Source organism: Triplophysa dalaica, chromosome 14 (genome assembly GCF_015846415.1).
Source record: "Triplophysa dalaica isolate WHDGS20190420 chromosome 14, ASM1584641v1, whole genome shotgun sequence".
Lineage (NCBI taxonomy): Eukaryota > Metazoa > Chordata > Actinopteri > Cypriniformes > Nemacheilidae > Triplophysa > Triplophysa dalaica.
In genome coordinates, this window is record NC_079555.1 from 4,574,714 (window position 1) to 4,596,508 (window position 21,795).

Below are 21,795 nucleotides of genomic sequence, written 5' to 3' on the forward strand. Positions count from 1 at the left end.
AGGAACGAGAAAAATACAAATTTAAACCCCTTTGATCATTTCAAATCCTGCTGATGGTAGAACAAAGATTTGGTCATTTTGATTGGAATTGTACGAGACAGATAAATCCATATACACAGAGGACGAGAGGAGAGAGAGAGAGAGAGAGAGAGAGGGAGATTTCTAAATGATACAATTATATTATACATTTTAAAAACTTAAATTACAGCACCAGTGGGATTTCGACCCGCACGCCTACTCCATGGTACCGCCAACCACCCACATCATAATTATTCAGCCGGCCATGTTTCAAAGCTAATTAAATCTATTAAGAGCAAATTAGGCTTGGTGAGAAGAAGACGGCAAGAGATTGAAACCATAAAATAGAGGAACGCAAGCGATGACCCTCCAGTAAGAGAACAGCTGACGTCCCTCCTTTCATAAGTGCTCTAAAAAAGCTTCGATCATCTGATGTTGATGACGTCCTCAATCCGGCCTGAATTGATCCATTCAATCACGCTCAGTTTGTGAAGGGTGAAGTGCTTGAGTTAAAGTGCAAAACCTCTGAATGAAATCCTTGAAATGTTTAGAAAAACAACGCATTCTATAATGGTTTAAACATGTTAGATGAATAGACTCTTAACCTAGAGATCTGGAATAACATAAACATGTAATGAGGGAAAACGAGATTTTAGACTTCGGTTTCTTTTCACTTTTTGGATAAGTGCAGACATTCATGTCTTTGTTCAGGATTTTTTTTTCAACAGATTAAGCTAAGAAATATAAATTATTAAAAATAAAGAGTTTAAAAAAAGTAAGATTCTGCTAATTTAATGTGATCTAGGTTACTAATGTATAAAGAAATTTGTCACATTGACCATACATAATTTTTTATATTGTATAATTTGTCATTTAAAAAAAAATACATACAAAATACATACATATGTATTAAAAAAACGTATAAAAAAATAAATCTAGTGGTCTAATCTCCTTTGCACTTTAGTAAGGCGGCTGTGACTATTTCCTTATTCGTATTTCTAATACATCAAACTGTTGTCTCTCTGAAATCATTCCACAAATTTCCCCTAAAGTCTATGAAAAGACTCCACAGTAACTCCCCATTGTGACTGAGATCAAAGCTCGAGAAATTTAGTAAGATATATCAAGGCAATTGACACATCCAGATATATTAATGTTCATATCAGGCCTCCTCAAGACCTCAAATTCCCACCCATAACAAATTACAGCTGTTTAATTGATTCTGCTAAATCGTTGCAGTGCCTAAAACATCAGAGCACCTTCTGCTCAAAACTTAGTTCAAAAGCTCTCAGCAGACGTCAATTGAATGCGTAAATCCAAACCAGAGCGTTTCAAGATTTTCTTGACTGTGTCTCTCGAGCAAATTTTTTTACTGCACAAATTAATATATATATATATATATATAGGTATATACTGTATATACACATACACAGACACACAGATAGCCTACATATATATATATATATATATATAAAGGTGCTTTTTGGGTATTTTTCTCGTTTTTAGGATTTCTGTATCACTGTTTTAACTTCATCATAGTTTTCCCATGCATTATTTTTGCAATACTGTAATAATACAAAGAACAGATAATTACTCTAATTATGTAATTGTGTAAACACTAGTCTAACAACACCTCCAACTAAATAATAAACACTGAAATAATGAGTTCACGGATGTGCAAAAAAAACTGACATCTTTAAAGCGCAGAGGTCCCAAAGACCTCACACACCTTATGTTTATGGCGCAATAAAAGTTTGACTAAGTGAAAAAGGGTGGGCGTCATGTGTTGCAAGCCGCTTGTTTAGCAGTGTCTCTTCACCTCATGCGAGGTAGAAAAATGATGGCGACCTTTGCCTGCACTGACAAACAATACCAAACGCAAGATTGTATACTAGCAATCTGTATGAAAAAAACTGAAGGATGGAAACAGACGTTTCATGTGAAAATACAAAGGGAATATGACATTTCCTTGAGCATTTATCATTTCTTTGATCGCATTTTTAATTCCAAATCCATTTTAATTAAATTTGCCATGCTTATATCCATGCAAACAGCATTGGGAGAGCAGTGCAGTTGGTTCACTTGAGGTAAAACAGTAATGGTTGAAGTGATTTAAAATGTGAATCCGGAGGTAGAAGGACTGCAGCTCGTCTGAGGAGATGCGAAATGACAGTTTACAGTGATTGGACACGCAGTTCACTCGATCAGGCTGTTTGCCTTGTGTCAAGATTTCTCTCGCTCGCCCTAATGTGCACTACTTCAACCCAGAAGCCCTTTCCAGGGAGGTGAACATGTTTGATTTCATTCTATACCTGTTTGATGGTTTCTCTTCATGATTGTGTTCTTTCTTGGAACACTTAAGGCGAGCAAAAGCTTCTTGAGATTGCGGTTAGAAATGCTATTTTTGCAGGATACAAGCAGAATATTTTCACATTTAAACTCAAATCTCAGTTAAATCTGACACTTTTTAGCATATTCCTTTTAGAAATATTTGATTCTATGTTAATGACTCTGTAGTAAATGACTACACACAAAATTTTGGACAAGAAAGCCTTAAAATCGAATTAAAGTCAATGGATCTGCTACGTTATTTCTAGATAAAAAGCACAATGACATTCCCATTTCTCAATAGATTTAAATACTTTATCTACCTAGAATACAAAAATGTCAATTTTCCTATTTAATTATCTATTATATTAAGGACTCAAACCTGTTATTGTGCTCATTTTCCAAAAAAAACTTGTATGTTTCATATGTATGTTTACAGGTTATTCTTCCTCTGCCAAATATGGTGGCGCAACTAAAACATGGCTAATTCTGCGAAATAAAATTTAAGGAATATTAAGTTCCAGGTAAAAAAAGTGCACTTACCGTGCTCTATTGTCACATATTAAGTGTGTACTTAATATACTAAGAATATAGTTTATTTAGTAAAATGTGGTTTGTATATACTTCTATTCTACTTCTGTACTTCAAAATAGCACAATTGAGGACATTTAGATCATCTTAAGAAATATCAGAAACTCATTTTGTATATTAGGGGTAAAAAGAGCACTTTAAGTACATGTAAGTGTTTTTAGTGCACTCGTTTCACCTGGGTTGATAAAGGGAAATTTAGTGAGTAATGCAGAGTAAGGTTGTGTTATGTATTTCAAGAACCAGCACTGGGATTTTCATTTATTTATTACCCTCGAAAGCAACCGTCCAGTTTACAAACACGCTACACTATTAACATGCAAATCATATGCAGTGGTTCATGCACCAGGGATGAATGTAATAGAAGTTCAGTCTCAATAAAGGTGAAGTGTTTACATTCTGCATCATTGGCATTTACAAACCGATTTCTTGAGCACATCGGCCAGACAAATGTTGGGTCTTGTTTAAAACATTATAAGCAAGTGAAATTACTGACTGGAATAGAAGAGAAAAAATTCACAAGTCACCTTTATGCCAAGGACGCTTCAGCTACCTGCTCGGATTCTCCCTAAATAAACCTTCCCTTGATTTAGACACCAAGACAAAACAGGATGTGCTGGGGTAACTACAGTACTTTGGTGTGACAAGGGAGTCAATCCATCTGACAGACAGACATGTTTTAACTGTTCCTACCCTGAGGAAAAACCTGCTTTAATCTGTTTTGTCAGTGACCTTGCAGGACAAACATCAAAAGCACACAATCTCACAAATACAGACAGTATATGGATGGGGCTGAGGGGCTGGAGAGTGAGAGCATCTGTGTTGTGATGTTGTTAAAATGGAAATACCAACAGAGAAGCAGGACATGAATGATGAAAGATCAGACTATTCCTCTGCTGCGCAAGAAAATGAAAGCCAGCAAACGCCGGTCGAATTTATCCATCTTCGGATCACCTCATGCGCTAACCTGACTTCACCCCACGTACAGCGGGAGGGAGAGAAACTTAGGGCTCGAGAGAGCAGGAAGTGTGAGGAGAGCCAAGAAAGTGAGGAAGGAAATTGCACCGTCAGGTCTGTAGAGATGCCATCATTGGTTAAGACTCACTAAACTGCTTAAGGTGCATGAAAATATAAACATGGGTCTCTTTAATTTACCTGCAGTTGAAATAGTCTTCGGTGAATGGAGTTGCTCTGTCTCTTATTCAGACTTCTTCATTCAAATCAGCTGTTTCTGTAGAAAATAAATAGGAAATCAAAAGTCAATGGAAGCTATATGACTCATATAGATATAAAGTAAAGGAGATACTAATTGTTTTACAGCCTAAGAAGAGAAAACAGCGAAAAGGAAAGTTTTTTGTGATTTAAAGGTATAATTTTTTCCGATCTATTGACAAAAATGCGAAATAATATACATAACTATGTCTTCAGAGGTGTATAAAGACCTTACACAATGAAGCATTATGTTTTAATTACCGTAGAATGAGCTATTTCTATCTACATACACCCTTGCATGGAATTCGACACATTGTTTTTATAGTTGCCCTAAATTGACAAAATACTCTAAAGAGCGCGTATCGAAAATCTATTATCTCCTTCGGCAAAGAAACGAAAACATGATGACATCTTAGTTCTGTGTCAGTTGCGGTATTGCTTCGAAAGGGAATGGGAGCGGTGCAGTGAGCCGTTGGTTGCAATTCACAACCTCACTGCTAGATGGCGCTAAAGTAGACCTTTAATAGAGGTACAGTAAATCACGAATATCAAAATATGCCATCTATGTTGCGTGTAACTGGGATAAAGTAAACATCCGTAAAGTACTTTGAAATTATTTCCTTATAGCTATATTGAATTAAATAAGTCTAGACCATTGGCTAACTAACAAAAACACGGATGCATGCAAGTGTCCATTAGTACAACATCATACACATCTTTAGCCATAACGTTTTGCTAGAAATGACGATAGAATAATAAACAATGATCTGAAAATTAAGAAACAAAAATAAAGATAAACTATAAATGATTACCTATTTATAATTAGCTTCCTGATGCTCAGTGGTAAGAGCATTGCGTTAACAACCCAAGGTTGGGGTTCGATCCCAGGGGATTGCAAATGCCTATGAAAATGTATAGGATAATGCACTGTAAGTCGCTTTGGATAGAAGTGTCTGCCAAATGCCTAAATGTAAATGTAAATGTAAAAAAAATGTGCAAGGATATACAGGACTGTGATGGATACACTATTCAGTGCTGCTTCTGAACGTGAAGAAAACAAGATTTTCAAACAAAGTTCAGCTCTTTTTCCCTATTTTACAGCTGCAATGGTCCATTTGTCTACACACAAATGCCACAAATGCAACAATGTTATCAGTCCAGTCCTCATTCATTAGGAACATTGTTTGAATGCCACAATTGATAAACAGTCACCACACACACGCACACATGCAATCATGCACATTATTGAGACTTCAGCATTATTACATCTAAATCACATAATCCCTCACTCGCAGACGCACCACCCGGGACAAACCCTCAGTTCATGGCCAGCGTCTAAAATTGATTCAAAGGAAAAATATCACGATTGGCATAATGCTATATTCTGAGATGGCAGAGTAATGAAACAATGTCCTCACAGCAGGTTTGCATGGATTAATCGTCCTGCGCTACTCTATAAGCAATTAGACTACAGGTGAGTGAAGCAGTCATTTAAAACCTGCTTATTAAAATAAAAAGGAGCGACTAATGAGTGCGGCCTTTAACTAATGGATATTGAGAAATAATGAAATGCGTAAGTAAATGTCAGAGTAAAGCACAGGTTAAAAGTGTGCGTGATGGAGTGAATGGAGGTCTTCTGATAATCACAGCCGGGTTAACAGGTCCTCAGGAGGGAATTAGAGTGATCTAATGTTGGAAGGGGGATGAAAAGAAAAAAAGTTTTTTTTCATTTATTCTGAAGGAAAAATCAAGAACCATTAAAGGTGACACAAAGGTGAAATCACTGAACCACATAGACTGCAAAAATAGACAATTTGTATCAATTTGCCACACAAGCAGCGCTGCCATATACGTTAAAGGCACTTGCGTTATTCGTTCAGTAATGGCATATTGAACGATCAAATTAATCAAAGTCAAAACAGTCTCATGGTGAGAATAAATGATGCTTGTTTATAATTCAAACATTCTGTTGACACAAACTTTCATTTATTTAATTGTGTGCCAAATGGCTCTTCTATGCCTGTAGTCAGAGGGCAGAGTCACTTAATGGAAAGCTATTAGCGCTGTAGCCAGGCTAAATGACTCAAGAAAAATCAATTTTGCTCTTTTCTTTAAAAGCTTTAAGCATGTTTTTTTTAAAGCTCACATCACGGTCTTTAACCCAGTCAAAAGTGAGCCAGCCGCAAACAGCATACAAATGGTAGGACGCGGTGTTATAAAAGCAACAAACTTTATTACTTAAATGTGGTGGAGGGCCCGAATCTGTTGTAGATCAAAGTCCAAATCAGAGGAACAGTATTAAAGCTGCTATGTTGCCTTTAGTAACCCTTTGTGGCACTTAGAAATTGGCATTTTATAACGTCCCCCATCCTCCATAATAAATGAAAAGGTTACTAGGCCTGCTGGGGGATATTTTCAACTTACTGTGACAAATAAAATACAGTACATTATGGAAACCTCTCGGGTCAGATGGAGCTTTATCGCTGCTCTCATTGATTGACACTGAACCGTGTGGAAAGGAAATTGCATTGTTTTTGCATTTTCAGCCCTCTGCTCCAAAACAAAGGGTCCTGTACAACAATATAAAAAAGATAAAAGTGTGGCCTGATCAAGGAATGAATAACTTTTCAGAGATGGTTCTTACAATGAAGCAGTCAAAAACAATTCGAGAATTTTGTAGGAGATGGCATATTGCAACACGATTGCACTGGAATTTTGTTTACGAATTCATATGAACTAGCCAGTCAACAGCTGGTAATACAAACACGTGCCAGGCTAACTATTTTTGGCTAATTCATATAAATTTATACAAAATGATTTATAAAAAATATATTTTTTTTAGAAAAACATATAAGGAAAACCAAACTGAAAACAATTACAATATACAAATAAGTGAATTTATCAATTTGCCAATCTCAATTGCCATGAGATTGTGTTGGAACTGCCATCTTGTGATTCCCTCTTTCTTATATCGCTGTGGCCCAGCCTGGTCACACCCTCAGCCATGACAGAACCCGATAAGCTAAGCTCCCTGCCATCCTCATATTTACACTAGCAAAATAATGTGGAAATGCCAAAATCTCCAACAAATCCTGACACCCACAAACAAACAGCCAGACATTTCCAGCCCTTACAAAGACATCAAGGTTATGTTCTTGATTTACAGTCAACCCCCACGACTGTATAATGATATATTTGTAAGGCGCAGCCTTTAACAGCAGTGCCAATCCTCACCGTTTGAGTCTAGATACATTTTAAAGGCACTGTTGGTGGATGCTGTGGCCTCTGTGTGGGAGGACAGCAGGAGCGCAGCCAAGAAAACATTAGTTATAAAAATATAAGACTATTTATCAGCGGCGTGCCAGACAAAAGAGGCAAACTGGAGATTTGCAAAGGTGTGTGGTAAGGACATCCGTTTAAATTATGTAAACTGAGAGGTGAAAGGAGCCACGAAGCAAATCCGCTGTAGGAAAACTGTTGACTTTTCGTTACGCTAAACGCATTCAAATTCAAACCGTTGTATGAAAAGGCCGAGGACGACAATTACCCTTTCCATTTCCTGGATGCGGTAATTGTTATTCCTCCACAATGGCTCTTTGAGATCAGCACGGAAAAAAAACGTCTTCGTTCTGGTGGCCGTTGACGGTGGGATTATAAATAAAAAGGGCAGGCATGAAATATTAAAATAAAAATAATAAAAAATCCCCCTCCAATCACAGCGTGCAACATTTCTACCTCCCTGCACATCGGCGTCCGATTAGGAGCAAATCCTGCCTGTCAGCAACAGATGATAACCACGTTTCAACTTTAATGTCATAACACAGCTAATCCTTTTCGACGCAGAGCGGCAGCAGACAAAAGCGGATTGCTGCGTTCATCTTCCATCCTGCTCTCTCTCCCTCGAATCCTGCGACTTCACCACATTCCAGATGAAGTCTTCACTCACACCTTGAACTTCACTGCTGATCTGATTTTATCCTCACAGTCCATCTGTTCATTCCTATCTAAAGTCAGGGTTTCTTAGACATCAGCCCCTTTCTCCATCACTGGTGATGATTTTTCCACCTTTACTTCCTTCCTCTCTCTCTCTCTGTCTCTCTGTCTCTCTCTCTCTTCTACGATAGCTGTATCCCATCATCTTGACGGATTTAATGATAGACAGACATAAAGACAGATAGACAGGCAGCTACATGGACAGATATAATAGACAGATTCACTTTTGTTAAACACAATATGTGGAAGATTTAGATAAGATAACATTCAGGCTGAAATGAAAATCTATAAAGTATAATTTATATTCAAACGTCCAGTGTTTGAAATTTTGCGCAATCTAGTGGCGAGGTTGCGAACTGCAACCAACGGCTCACTTCACCCTTCCTCTAAGATGAAGTCATGTTTTAGTTTCTTTGCCGAAGGAGATAACATATTTACGAAACGCGCTCTGTAGAGCAGTTTGTCTGTTTAGGGCCACCATAGAAACAACATGATGAATTCCATCTAAGGGACCAGCGGTGTACACAGAAATAACTAAGGTCATAAAAACATAACGCTTTTTTATGTAAGGCATTTATTCAGCTCCAATTACAAATTTTATATGTTGTATTGCATTTCTATCAATAGATCCTCCAAAAAATTACACAAAGCACCTTTAATGGAACTGCTACAATGTTATAACTGTGACATTTCAAACAACACTTTATAACCTTTGGTCTAAATGTTCACCTTGGTGGAAATATTGACTAGTTTTGCTACTCATTGTGTTATTGCTAACAGCAAAATGTTTTTATATATTAAAATTATAAGCTGCATCCCAACGTGCAGAAAATCCCAAGAAATGTCACAACCTTGGGTTCTCCAGCGTTCTACAATTTGGGACCCACAATCCTTATGTTGCATAGCAGCGTGGACCGAAGGCAAATCTTCTTCTCTCTTTTAATCTACATCAAATCAACATTCACACCAGCATATGCCACACAATTCACAATTAACTACACTGACTGACAACAGAAACAATGAGAGTGATGCTGTTCAATGTCAAGCATGGCTGCAGAACCTTCTACACGTAGGTACATTTTCCAATCACATGCTCTGGACTTAATAAACAGACCGTCTCATGTTGCCGTTCTGGTTCGATGCTCTCAGAGAGGACCCTTCTACAAGGAGAAGACATTACTGCTCATTTCACTTTAAGCCTTTCACATAAACCTCCTCCGATCTTGCCTCTCAGCTGCACTTATAGAAGACTTGAGACCTGCTCTATCCAACGCCCTCCTGACTCACCTTATGTTTTTACTTTGGTGCACTCTTCTCTGGCTGTATTGGTTTTATTAGAATTCCATTTTGATTTCTCTGTTGCACCAGAGCATTTCCCCTCATTCTCTTGCTCACAGCCTTCATACAGTAACACTGCCATCCATGAGATAGTGTAGGGCAGTGGTCACCAACCCTGCTCCTGGAGATCGGCCGTCCTGCAGACTGTAGCTCCAACCCTGCTTCAGCACACCTGTCTGTAATTATCAAGCAAACCTGAACACCTTGATTAGATAGTTCAGGTGTGTTTGATTGGGGTTAGAGCTGAAATCTTCAGGACGGTTGATCCCAAGGAGCAGGGTTGGTGACCACTGGTGTAGGGTGATATAAGAGGGCCGGTGAATGTCTATAGCTGTCAAAAGAAAACAGATTATTGCCTAAAGATCTACAGTGTGTTTTCAGGATTGGCTGGAGCAATTCATTCAAGGGAGGTGGAAAGACACAAAGGAAATATAAAGCCCTTGGTCACAGAATTTTAAAATACTCCCATTTCTATCTTTTTAGTGCCTATCTTTTATATAAAATAAACCTGTTAATAAATATTACTATGACTCGTAATGACAAACAGGGGACGAAAGCCACGCTGCTACTGAATGTTTGCGCTCTGTTAATAGATTAAAAAGCCACCGTGCTATGCTCACAGACTTTTAATAGAGTAAAAGTTGACTTTTCATTAAATTACTGTAATGGCAAATATTTTATGAAAAGGGGAATATATATATATATATCCAAAATGAAGATCCAAATGAAACCATTCACATTACAGCTCCAGTGCTAAAGTGAGGCTTGGTCAGGTGCATTACCTTAAGTCACAGCAAGGGCGGCGCTAGCGTACTCCAGGACCAGTATTTATTATTACTGCTGGCAACTGTGAGGCTTTGTCAACGTTAAACAAAAAAATGTGTACAAGCTCAAAATTAATAAAGGATTGTAAATGTGGAAGGTGTGCTAATAAATACAAATAATGAAAACCTTAGTTAGGGTGTAGTATACAACATATATTAATATCCATGTTGATAGATATTCTTTTTCAATTGTTATTTGATATTTCGTCTGAATGTGAATGCATGTTGTGTAGACAATGTTTGTCAAAAATGGCAAAAGCTGGTGTAAGGTTTAGTATAACTAAACAATTGCAATGTGATTCACAATCTTGAGCACTTCTGAGAAGAACCCACATTAGTTTCTGCATTTAACAGCTCGCCAAAATGTAAGATTACAATTTAAAACAACATTGGAGTGTATTGTCCTAGCAGTTAGAAGAAAAATAATTAAGATATCCTCAGGCACAACTGTGGAACACAGGGATATTAATGTGGCAATATTGATTTTGGATTTGTTAACCTCTAAATGTCATGTACTACCATTAGACAGCAGTTGCTAATGATTTCCTAAGATACGAAAGGGTTTCCTACAGCTCATGTTAGATTTGTTTATTGAGGAATATGTGACATGTATTTCAATATTTAACTTATAGCTTGTACTCTGCCTTGCTCTAAAATCCTACTTATACATGCAAATTTGAAACATAGAGAGACATTTCAGGTTGGACATCACTGACAACAAACATTTCTCAAGTAACGTACGACATTGTTAAGAAGACAAAAAGTCACACTTTTTGAAATAACACACGGCTTTGGAAATGATGACATTGGATTTGGGGTGAATAACATCGCTTCGTTTTTAATAACATTATACCCCGAACACTCTTGTGTCACCTTCATTTCCTTGTAATATTTGCATAATAAAATCTCCTCTGGGGAGTTGTAGCATAACTCTGTTATGTCCACCTACCTCACACCTTTTCAATGCGATTCCTTTCAAATTAAAAATTCAATAATGTCCTCTGCCCATCATCTGCCACTACAAACGCAAGCGTCCATCTGCCTGAATAACTCAACTACGTGACATTCAATCTAGCACACGCAGTCACAAAGCTTTAACATTCATTTTGAGTTCCTCTCTGGCTTCATGAGTCTTTTTTTCTTCTTTAACGCATCAATGCAAAGACATTTTCCAGAAATCCTGACTGGAACTATCAGCACAGTGACCTAAACACACTGTGCAATGTATTTTTCATGCTAAGACACGAAACTGTGGGTCCACAGAAACATGCTCCAAGCCGTCAAACGCTCGTCCTAAAGATGCCCACTTCCACCAACTGATCTCAAAACATCAAAAATCATAAAAAACAAGGACATTTTTGGCAAATTTGGCTGTCTGTGACCTTGAATGTGACATAATAGGTTATTTCCCAAGTGCTGTCTCCGAATAAGGGGTCACCTTACCGGTGGTCCAAAAGCAGGGTGACAGAGAGGTAAAGTATAAATTGTCTCTTTAACACACTTCTCCCCACTGCTGGTTATAAAACTCAATCAGAATCCTCGGCAGGGACCAGCCGCAGAAGGGCCTGTTATTTGACAGCAGTTATTGTTTTTACTCAAACTTCGGGGTCGGGTTTATTCTATCTTGACTCTAACCTAATCCAACCGCTGGATTGAAAACTATATTACACTCCCTGCGCAAAGGGCTTTTCCCCAATTCTCTGCAATGTAGTAAAATATAAATAGAATTGGCAATCTTTGCCAAGCTGACCCCATTCTGAGTTTCTAAACAATAGCGTCTCACTACAGTTTCAAAACATTTTTCTTTTGGTGTGGTCATGCTGAGGACCAATGGTAAAAGATGCTCCATTGTAACACATACAAGCTAAAACTACAAATAAAATCCATAGATGTAAGCCTGTGGAAAATCAATACAAGGCAAACTCAGTGAATGGCAATGTATCTACCACGCGGGGATTGTGCGAGTGGAGAGATTCACCAATCGCTCACACAGAAGAGAATCATCAGAAAAACAATAAGAGGACGTACAACAGAATCAATTATCCATCGCCACACCAACAAGTTGACTTTGTTAGAAAATGCTATATAAAAAAATTGTGGAAACAAAAGTAGTATACTGTGAAATAAGTGACTCAGAATTATACATTTTAATATATCTTTGATAAATTTCATTTTATATGAAAATAATTACATACGCTTTTTCGGGCATTTATATAGATGTTAATAAGATGTATAACAAAATGTAACATGTATTTAGAAATATTGATGTTGTTTTGTAGTGAATAGTCATTTTCTGTGAAGTTACCATTCAGGTGATTTGTGTTTTCTTTGGTAAGCATAGACCCTGTTCAACCCATCATATTTCTTACCGCATTTCTGATGTGTTTCTTCCTTATTGTGGTGTGCTGTGTGCTTCTTTTGAGAATCATTCAACGACTGACATCAAATCAGTCATCAATTATTTTAAAACAGTTTGTTATAATAAAATACTTCACGATGCTATATGAACATTAAGGTAAATGAATGAAATATTTAAGTGCTGCCCACATGAGCACTGTAAGTTGAGTGTACTCGTGCTACATCATTTTTTAAGGAAAGAAAGTCAGGTGAACTGATGTATTTGAGTAAACGCAGCAAAGATTATCTTGTTATTTCTACTTTAAATCTCCTTTAGTTGAATTTACTTAAAATCCATGATGCAAATATATTTTAAGTAAAGTCAACACATAAATTTCTTTATTTTTTTAAGATTGAATTAACTGGTTTCTTCAAAAGCAATTTTTTTGTCAAATCATACAAATAATACTAAGTGACCGCATGAATGTGGTGATTTTCTAATCTCATAATAAAAAGGAATGACTTATCCAGAAACACTCCTGAGAGCAAATGCTATACCTCAGTCAATGACTCAACAGACAATATTTCAGTATAAGGGTTTCTCTTATAGACACATCCATTGTTATATATCCTTTTTTGCAATGGCAGATTAAGATAAACAAAAACAAAACAGCACTGGAGCAATTATGTGAACAAATGCACTAATTGTCGCCCTACTTGAAGACACATTGTGGGTGAAAAAAAGACATTTATTCAACATTCATTTACCTGAAAAAGGCAAAGAATTTCAGCCAAACAGCAACAGAAATGAAATTAACCTTGTGTTCCAGCTTTAAAGACTTTGCTCAAAGTCTGTTTGCATTTGATAAATCAGCAGATGGAAATAACAGCTTATTTTCAGAGTTGTGAATTTACATCTTGTACCAACATCTAGAACACAAACTCTTTCACACTTCGACTCGGTGAGTGCCAAATAAACTGACGACATTGAAAATTAACTGTCATATTAACATTTCAGCATTTTTTTCATTTTCATTCTTTTGCTAGGAATATATGATAAAACAGACAAAGACTATAAACCATTTGTATCGATTCAGTTGTTTTGCCTGTCCGAATGAAGAAGACTGTTTAAATTATACTAAAATGAGCATGACCACGCAAGCGAATCCGACATATCGGACTCCCAGGACAATAAAAACAACTCAAGTAACCAAATTGGAGCTAAATTATTATCCTCAAAGGGCTGGAGTGTGTGCATACACTATTGCCTCTCCTACACATATGCGCACACAAACTTTACCCTTTCTCGCCCCAGCGCCACTGATCCGAACCGCGGCCATACAAGCCTCTGCATCTTGACTTTCCCAAATAAACAGATCTTAGGAATCTTTAGCCCAATCAGGCATTCCCTCTTGCATCATTAATAACCCGGCTGTATAAATAAATGCCGAGTGAATGAGTATTTCCGCCCATCTTTGTGTCCCAGGCCCCTCTGCCATTTTTCCAGGCGGTAATTCATTGTCTACCCTACCGAACGCAGTCAATCAATACCCAATTAAGCAGAGCCTGGTGGTCCCCCTAGATCAAATTCAGCCATCAGACCAAATGCTTAAGGGAAATTTAAATGCAAATAGAGGATCCCGCCGCCTCGGTTTGAAGGCCTTGTTTGGTTGCAGTATCTGCCTCACCGGGTTGAGTTACATGCGACCTCCCTGCACTGCGGCCGGAGCTGCGCCGCATGCCTGTGGTCTGGCCGGAACGAGGAGCACAACGTGGGGATGGTGATATTTAAGTGACCTCCACTGTCAATATGCTGATCCGTCAGCTGAACACGCATACAAGCAGATAGATATACAGTACATGCGAGCATCAGAATACCGCTGAAGAACATCCAGATAAGATAGCCGGGCATCAGACTGGTCTTTAAAGGTTTGTGCGTACAGGAAACGTGTGTGCAGGCAATTTTTCCAAGTCAGTACAGCAAACTCTTTTTACAGCGTGTCCCCGGAGCAGCCTGGGGTTAAGTGCTTGTTCAAAGGCACAATGGTGATAGCTCATAGCTTGCTTTCAAAATAGTATTGTATGGAGTGCACTGGCACACCGATGGGAAAATAAGCCAATAATATGAAGGAATGAGAAAAATGGAACACGTCTTATTGGAATACTGCAACATTTGGGCACTTTGAATAGCACCATTGGTGTTACCATGGAAGATGTCCGAACAGACCATGGCAATACCATGTTTCTGTTTCTTGCAGTTCACTGGCAGGACCTTTTCTAGCCCAACGGCTCAAGAAACAAACAAAACATGCATGCATCCCTAGCCAGTCCATCGCTTTGCTTTCATGCACTGCTGCAAGTTATCTGGCCTCCTTAATATTTTAGCCACCCCGTTTTGACACGTTTGCTGATGTGCCCGACCTGCAGGCATTCAACTAGATCACCTCTAAACCCCCCCACACACACTCACACACTTTGGCTTTGCGGTTAAGAAGCTCCCGAGAGATCCTGTTAGATCACATGCACTATTTTTACAGTGCGCTACGCTAGCAGAAGCATTATGAGCAATGCAGCCATGTCGTCAAATATCAGAGCGTGATCCTCATACGAGGACGGATCGAGAGACGCGTGACTATCTATAGGGTGTCGGACTATTAATAGAGTTTAGGGAATCAGCGGGAGATGATTTAAAGATACGTTTGAGAATCCTAATAAATCATGTCAGCATTATGTGGCTGTATGGGAAGATAGGTTATGGGTTTCAGCGCTAATCGTAGAATTATGTGATTTATGACGCTTTGGGGCAGGACTGGTATATCTCTTAAAGCGAAATGGTTTCCTAATTTAGTGGAAACTGTTAATGCCTGTCATGAACCTTCGTTATATCGCCATTCCTAGTATCTTATCGGCTTTATCAGAATGCTCAAAAATTCAGTTTTCCAGTTTGGAAGGTGAAAACGTATATCGCCATTAAAGTGAAGATGCATCATCTTTGCCTCTGATATCCCATAATCCTGTGCATGCATGGTGGGAAAAAATAGGAGTGGAAAGACATAAATAATTGATAACATTATTACACTCTAGAAAACGCTGGGTAGTTTTTGACCCATGTTGGGTAAATGTTGCTCAGAAAACACCCAACGCTGGGTTATTTTAAACTCCAAATTGTGGGTTGTCTTTATCCAACCACCAGTGGAAACATACCAGCATTTGGGTTGAAATAACCCAGCGCTTAACTTTCATCAATATGAGTTAAGGGCAGAGATATACAACAAAAGGTATGAAAGAACATGTACAAAATTCTTCCTCAGGTCAGATTAAAAGACATCAATCAAAACTGAGCCCATTTACTTTCCTTATAAATCTCCCTTGTCTAACAGTGCATCATTCATCAGTGCATACCATTCTGAAGAACATTGTCATAATATTTCATCAAAATGTAATAACATTCTTCACCTCGGAAATAACTTTTCTTTCTTACTGGCATACACAAAGCCACATTAGAAGGTAAAAACAATACTATTCAATACCCTAGCCTCAAAGGTCCCACCCAAATCAGAATGGTTAAAAGCCCAATAATTTTACAGGTAAATATCCTGTTTCACGTAAAATATTTGCAAATGTTGTTTAATGCATACACGTGAAACGGGTTTGAGCCAAGAAAGAACAGATTCTGCTGTCTCAAATAATTGAATAAACAGCACGGCATACAGTTAAAGTGGCAGTTTCCGTGCCATATATTAGGGTGCAATTTTACATACCAGCCATTTTCCCTGGCCAGGATTTCTATGAGGTCGCATTTGTCAGGCACATAAGTCTTTGGGGTTTATTATTTCAGGAAAGCAACAGTTTCATTTCAAGGTTAGAATTAAACTACAATGATTACGTCTAAAGAGAAATATTTGTTTATTTTATAATCTGTGTTTCTACCTCAAATGCGACAACCGCGGTGACGTATGATCCCGACAAATAAGACCTCCGGAGGAAGCAACCTTCCAATTGACACGCAGCAGCTATAGAAATCCTGGCCAGGACACGTCCAGGAAATATGGCACGTATGGTCACCCTTCCCTATATACATGTATCCATGTATATACAGCACATATATGCACATGTGTATGCATGTGTCACCTTCAGGACATCAATAAGTTAAAAGATAGACCAAACGGAAATGGCACACACACACAGACACTCAGTTGAGAACTCACAACACGCTTAAGATAAAGTGAGAGCAATAAAGCAGGCAGAGTGAGTGAATTGAGTTAATGATAGCTCTCCACAACACAACTAAGATGAGGGGCGCAGCGCAGAAGATGTGTACAAGCTGATTTAAACCCTCAATTTTCTACACGCATTGCTTGGGCCAACCCTCTCGTTCTGAAGTGTGAGTTACAACAGCGCAACCTCCGCATCCTATTTCCCGCTTCGATGAGGAACATCTCGCCGGTTACTTGATCATTTAGCATGAGACAGCCACATGCACAACTTTAAGGGAAAGATGCTTTGAAGGATTTTCAATTATTCACCCTCACCCTGAACTATATGGGTATCAACTATGGAAGCAAATAAGAGACATAATGTTTTAATATTTTGAATACTTGAATACTTGATTTTGAATTATTTTACTTTGGAAACCATGTATCTGAATTTATTTGTTTCAAATTTACCTCTATGAAATTTAAATATGAAAATTCCTGATTTCCAATTTAAAAACCTGAATTTAATGCTCACAAATTCAGATACAAAAAAAATCAACTTACAGAATTTCAGATAAAATACATTCAGGTTGATCAAATTTGATTGCTTCTTATTCAGATCTCAAATTTCAAGTAAATATTTTTCAAACAAAACATATGTCTAATTCGACCGCTCAAATTCAGATCAAAAAATTCAAGTTAAATATTCACATGGTGACATCCGGGCTACCCAGGATAGGAAAAACAGTTGAGCCCAGAGCCCGTCTGCAATTGAACCGAACCATTGAACCGAACCGACTTCGAAAAATAATAATAATAATAGTTCCAAAAAAGAATTAGCAACAACATACTTTTGTTCTGTAGAGTCTGATTGTACATAAACAGCAAACTTACCGGAGCGCCTTCGTTTTCCCTAGAAGTCATCTTCTTAACAGGTTTAAAATCCGTGCCTTGGCCTCTTCTTGGTTGGTTCATTGGTTCGGTTCAATGGTTCGGTTCAATTGCAGACGGGCTCTGGGCTCAACTGTTTTTCCTATCCTGGGTAGCCCGGATGTTACTATGTGAATATTTAACTTGAATTTTTCGATCTGAATTTGAGTCGAATTAGACATATGTTTTCTTTGAAAAGTATTAACTTGAAATTTGAGATCTGAATAAGAGCAATCAAATTTGATCAATCTGAATGTATTTTATCTGAAATTCTGTAAGTTGATTTTTTTTGTATCTGAATTTGTGAGCATTCAATTCAGGTTTTTAAATTGGAAATCAAGAATTTTCATATTTAAATTTCATAGAGGTAAATTCGAAACAAATAAATTCAGATACATGGTTTCCAAAGTAAAATAATTCAAAATCAAGTATTCATAGGCTGTTAAATTTCAAAACATTATGTCTCTTATTTGCTTCCATAATCAACAATCTGTTTTCAATGCAGCTGACTGAACATTGCTCAAATTCAGTTTTTCATCGGCACTGCCAAATCTGCATTCTCCCTCTCAGGTTGTACTGCGTCGGGTTTGATTTCCATGCAAGACACAAGTAAAACAAATACTTAGGTCCTTCAATGCATTGTAAATCTCTTGAATTAATTAATTAATTTTTAATTAATTTAGTGACAGCTGACACGTATGCACTGAAAAAATCATGGAGATACAACTTAGACATATTTTATGTTTGTCCCTCGGTTTTGTAAATATTTAACCAATACAGTATTAAAAAGTGCTTGTCAACTTTGACAACACGGTATTTAATCGTTAAAAAGTACAGTTTTTTTTTTCCATTTCATTTGGATTTGACATCCAAGATTCCAGAAGGACAGCGATGATACTTGAGTAATTTTACTCATGTTTACTCAGCATAATTTATCTACACTCACCTAAATGATTATTAGGAACACCATACTAATACTGTGTTTGACCCCCTTTCGCCTTCAGAACTGCCTTAATTCTACGTGGCATTGATTCAACAAGGTGCTGAAAGCATTCTTTAGATATGTTGGCCCATATTGATAGGATAGCATCTTGCAGTTGATGGAGATTTGTGGGATGCACGAAGCTCCCGTTCCACCACATCCCAAAGATGCTCTATTGGGTTGAGATCTGGTGACTGTGGGGCCATTTTAGTACAGTGAACTCATTGTAATGTTCAAGAAACCAATTTGAAATGATTCGAGCTTTGTGACATGGTGCATTATCCTGCTGGAAGTAGCCATCAGAAGATGGGTACATGGTGGTCATAAAGGGATGGACATGGTCAGAAACAATGCTCAGGTAGGCCGTGGCATTTAAACGATGCCCAATTGGCACTAAAGGGCCTAAAGTGTGCCAAGAAAACATCCCCCACACCATTACACCACCACCATAATTGCATTAATGAGAAATTGAACAGGTGTTCCTAATAATCCTTTAGGTGAGTGTGTGTTCAAGCTAAAAGTTCTCAAGTCATATTTTTTGTTAATGTGACATAACATTCTTAAAATCTGAGAAGATATCATTTTGGGATGTCATGATTACTATTGTTTAGAAGTGTGGTGTTTTTGCTTAGACCGGGGGTTTCAAACTGGGATCCGGGGACCCCCATAAGATTCCACGGGGTCCCCAGAAAATCTCTAGAGAAATAAAAAGTTTCAGTGTTTATCTCTTCTTTTGGTAACACTTTCCTTGAAGCATGTATGTATAATGCATTTTAAAAGTAGTTTTAAAGCACCTTTTAATGCATTGTAATGTCTTATAAATAATCGTTATTACAGTTTATACATTATAACACTTAGCAATTCATTGTTACACTACACATTTTAAATTGGTTATAATTCTTCACAACTACACATAATGCATTACAACACACACTATGAAGATTTATAATGCATTTTACCCCTTAATAACTCTTTATAATGCATTATACATACATGCTTCAAGGAAAGTGTAAACCCTTCTTTGTTGTTGCATGCATACTTTCCAAAAAAAATTATATTTATTTTTATAGTGAGTTTTTCTCATTACAATTCATTTTATTTCTCTCAGTGGGCTTTGTATGGTCTTCGTAAAGATGTAATGAGAGTTGCTACAGTACAAATAAATTTGAACTCAACATGTTTCTGTTCAGATTTTTACATCCAACATTACTTTTATAGCCAATTAAAGAATATGTTGTCCTTACAACATCCCACATATTATTTATTTTACACAGCTTAAATTATTCTTTATACCAGAAATATATCGAGATAAATACTGTATGTATTGAGTTCTGAGAAAATATGAATCATATTTGCAAATAACTTAATGTCACAGAAAAGATTAATTAACATTTTTCACATTAACCACATACATATGAGTTGAGAACTTTAACTATTATTGTGTGCGTAAAACATTCATTGGGCAACTTAAAGTGATAGTTCACCCAAAAATGAAAATTGTCATCATTTACTCACCCTTTTGTCATTTCAGACCTCTCTCTCTCTCTCTCTCTTTCTTTCTCAGAACACAAAAGAAGATATTTATAAAAATGTTGTTAACTGGACCCCATTCACTTGCACTGGTTATGTGTCCATACAATAGAAGAGAATGATGTCCAGTGCTGTTCAGTTACCAGCCTTTCCATACAATGCATTTACATGGGCAGTCTGCCCAGGTATATTAATGGCCGCCCATGTGTTTTTTGCGTCACATTTCGTATTTTTGATCCATCCGTGATACTGACTGTATCTGTGATCTATTATCTAGTGGTTAAACAGTGCTTCGGAGTCTTCTCTCTTTCCTAAATTGTTTGGTGTGAGTGGTGCATGGCCTTGCGCGCGTCCTCGTACACCATGTTCGCATGCACTTCCCATGAGCTCCATGTGTGTGCGTGAGCCTTCAGCCTCTCTTCCACGTGTGTTGTTAGCCCCCATGAAGTGTATTAAACTGTCACTTGCATTTAAAATCAAAGAAGCGTTCATAATAGATCAACACATTGTCGTGAAAGGGCAATCAGCATAAAGCCGCTCTTTAATGTAGATGTACTGTATTGTGAATTTGCATTTATATAGCAGCAGTTAATGTAATATGCTAATTAGTTTGTGACGTCACCAGCGCCACAAGACTGTCAAAGTCCTGTGGGAAACACTGGTTACCAATTGTCTTCAAATATCATCTTCTGTGTTCTGCGAAAGAAAAAGTCGTAAAGGTTTCTATAGAGGGTGAGTAAATTATCACAGAATTTTCATTTTTAGGGGAACGTTCACTCTATAGATTGCCAAATATGCCGATTAAACAAAACTTTAATACGTACCACATATTTTTTATGTTAATCCAACAGATTTTTTTTTATAAAATTTGCACTGAACAGTATGTGGGATGGAATCAAATCCCCAACTTGTACGCTGCTAATGCAATGCTTAACCTTCTGAGTGTCAGGAACGATTTTCTTGCACTTGAATGTTCCAGCTGAGTGAAATTTCCTAATTTAACACACAAAAGGCAATCAAAACAGACCGTGTTTGTTCCGTGGTACCGAACAAGACCTTCAACATTTATAAAGTAAGAGGTTCAAACATGAAAGAAAAAGCAAATTGAAGTAAATAAAAACCGTAAAGAGGCACTCTCTGCAATTAGAGTAAATGAAATTCACCTTGTTGTACCACCCAGCTAATAGTCGATGTCGCTATGTAAACCCACTCAATCAACGCTGATCTAAAGACAATAAACACGAGTGCGCAGCGAGAACATCATTACTCAGATTCAATGTTATTCTAACCGTCTGCAGAACTCTGGCTTTCTGTCTCTTTAAATATTAACAGCACATGCTCGATGCGGGAGAAGAGATGCGTGTGGGGGCGTGGAAGACTATATTCTCCGCTAACTGAAACCACTCATCACTGAGAGGAATATTATAGCCCCAAGGGTACGAAACCATGACCGATGTGACCTTTTCACTAGGGACTGATGTCTGATCTTACTGGAAAGGATGAGAAGAAAGCATGTCAA

At 37.6% G+C, this 21,795-nt stretch overlaps 1 protein-coding gene across 2 annotated transcripts in view; it reads right to left on the reverse strand.

Annotated features, from left to right (window-relative positions):
• The window catches only part of tspan9a (tetraspanin 9a), a 158,498-nt gene that overhangs the window by 97,862 nt on the left and 38,841 nt on the right, over positions 1-21,795 (reverse strand). For both annotated transcript variants that reach the window (XM_056766017.1, XM_056766019.1), the window contains one exon: positions 4,090-4,165. The gene's annotated coding sequence lies outside the window, so the exon portion shown is untranslated. The remainder of the gene's footprint in view (positions 1-4,089; positions 4,166-21,795) is intronic.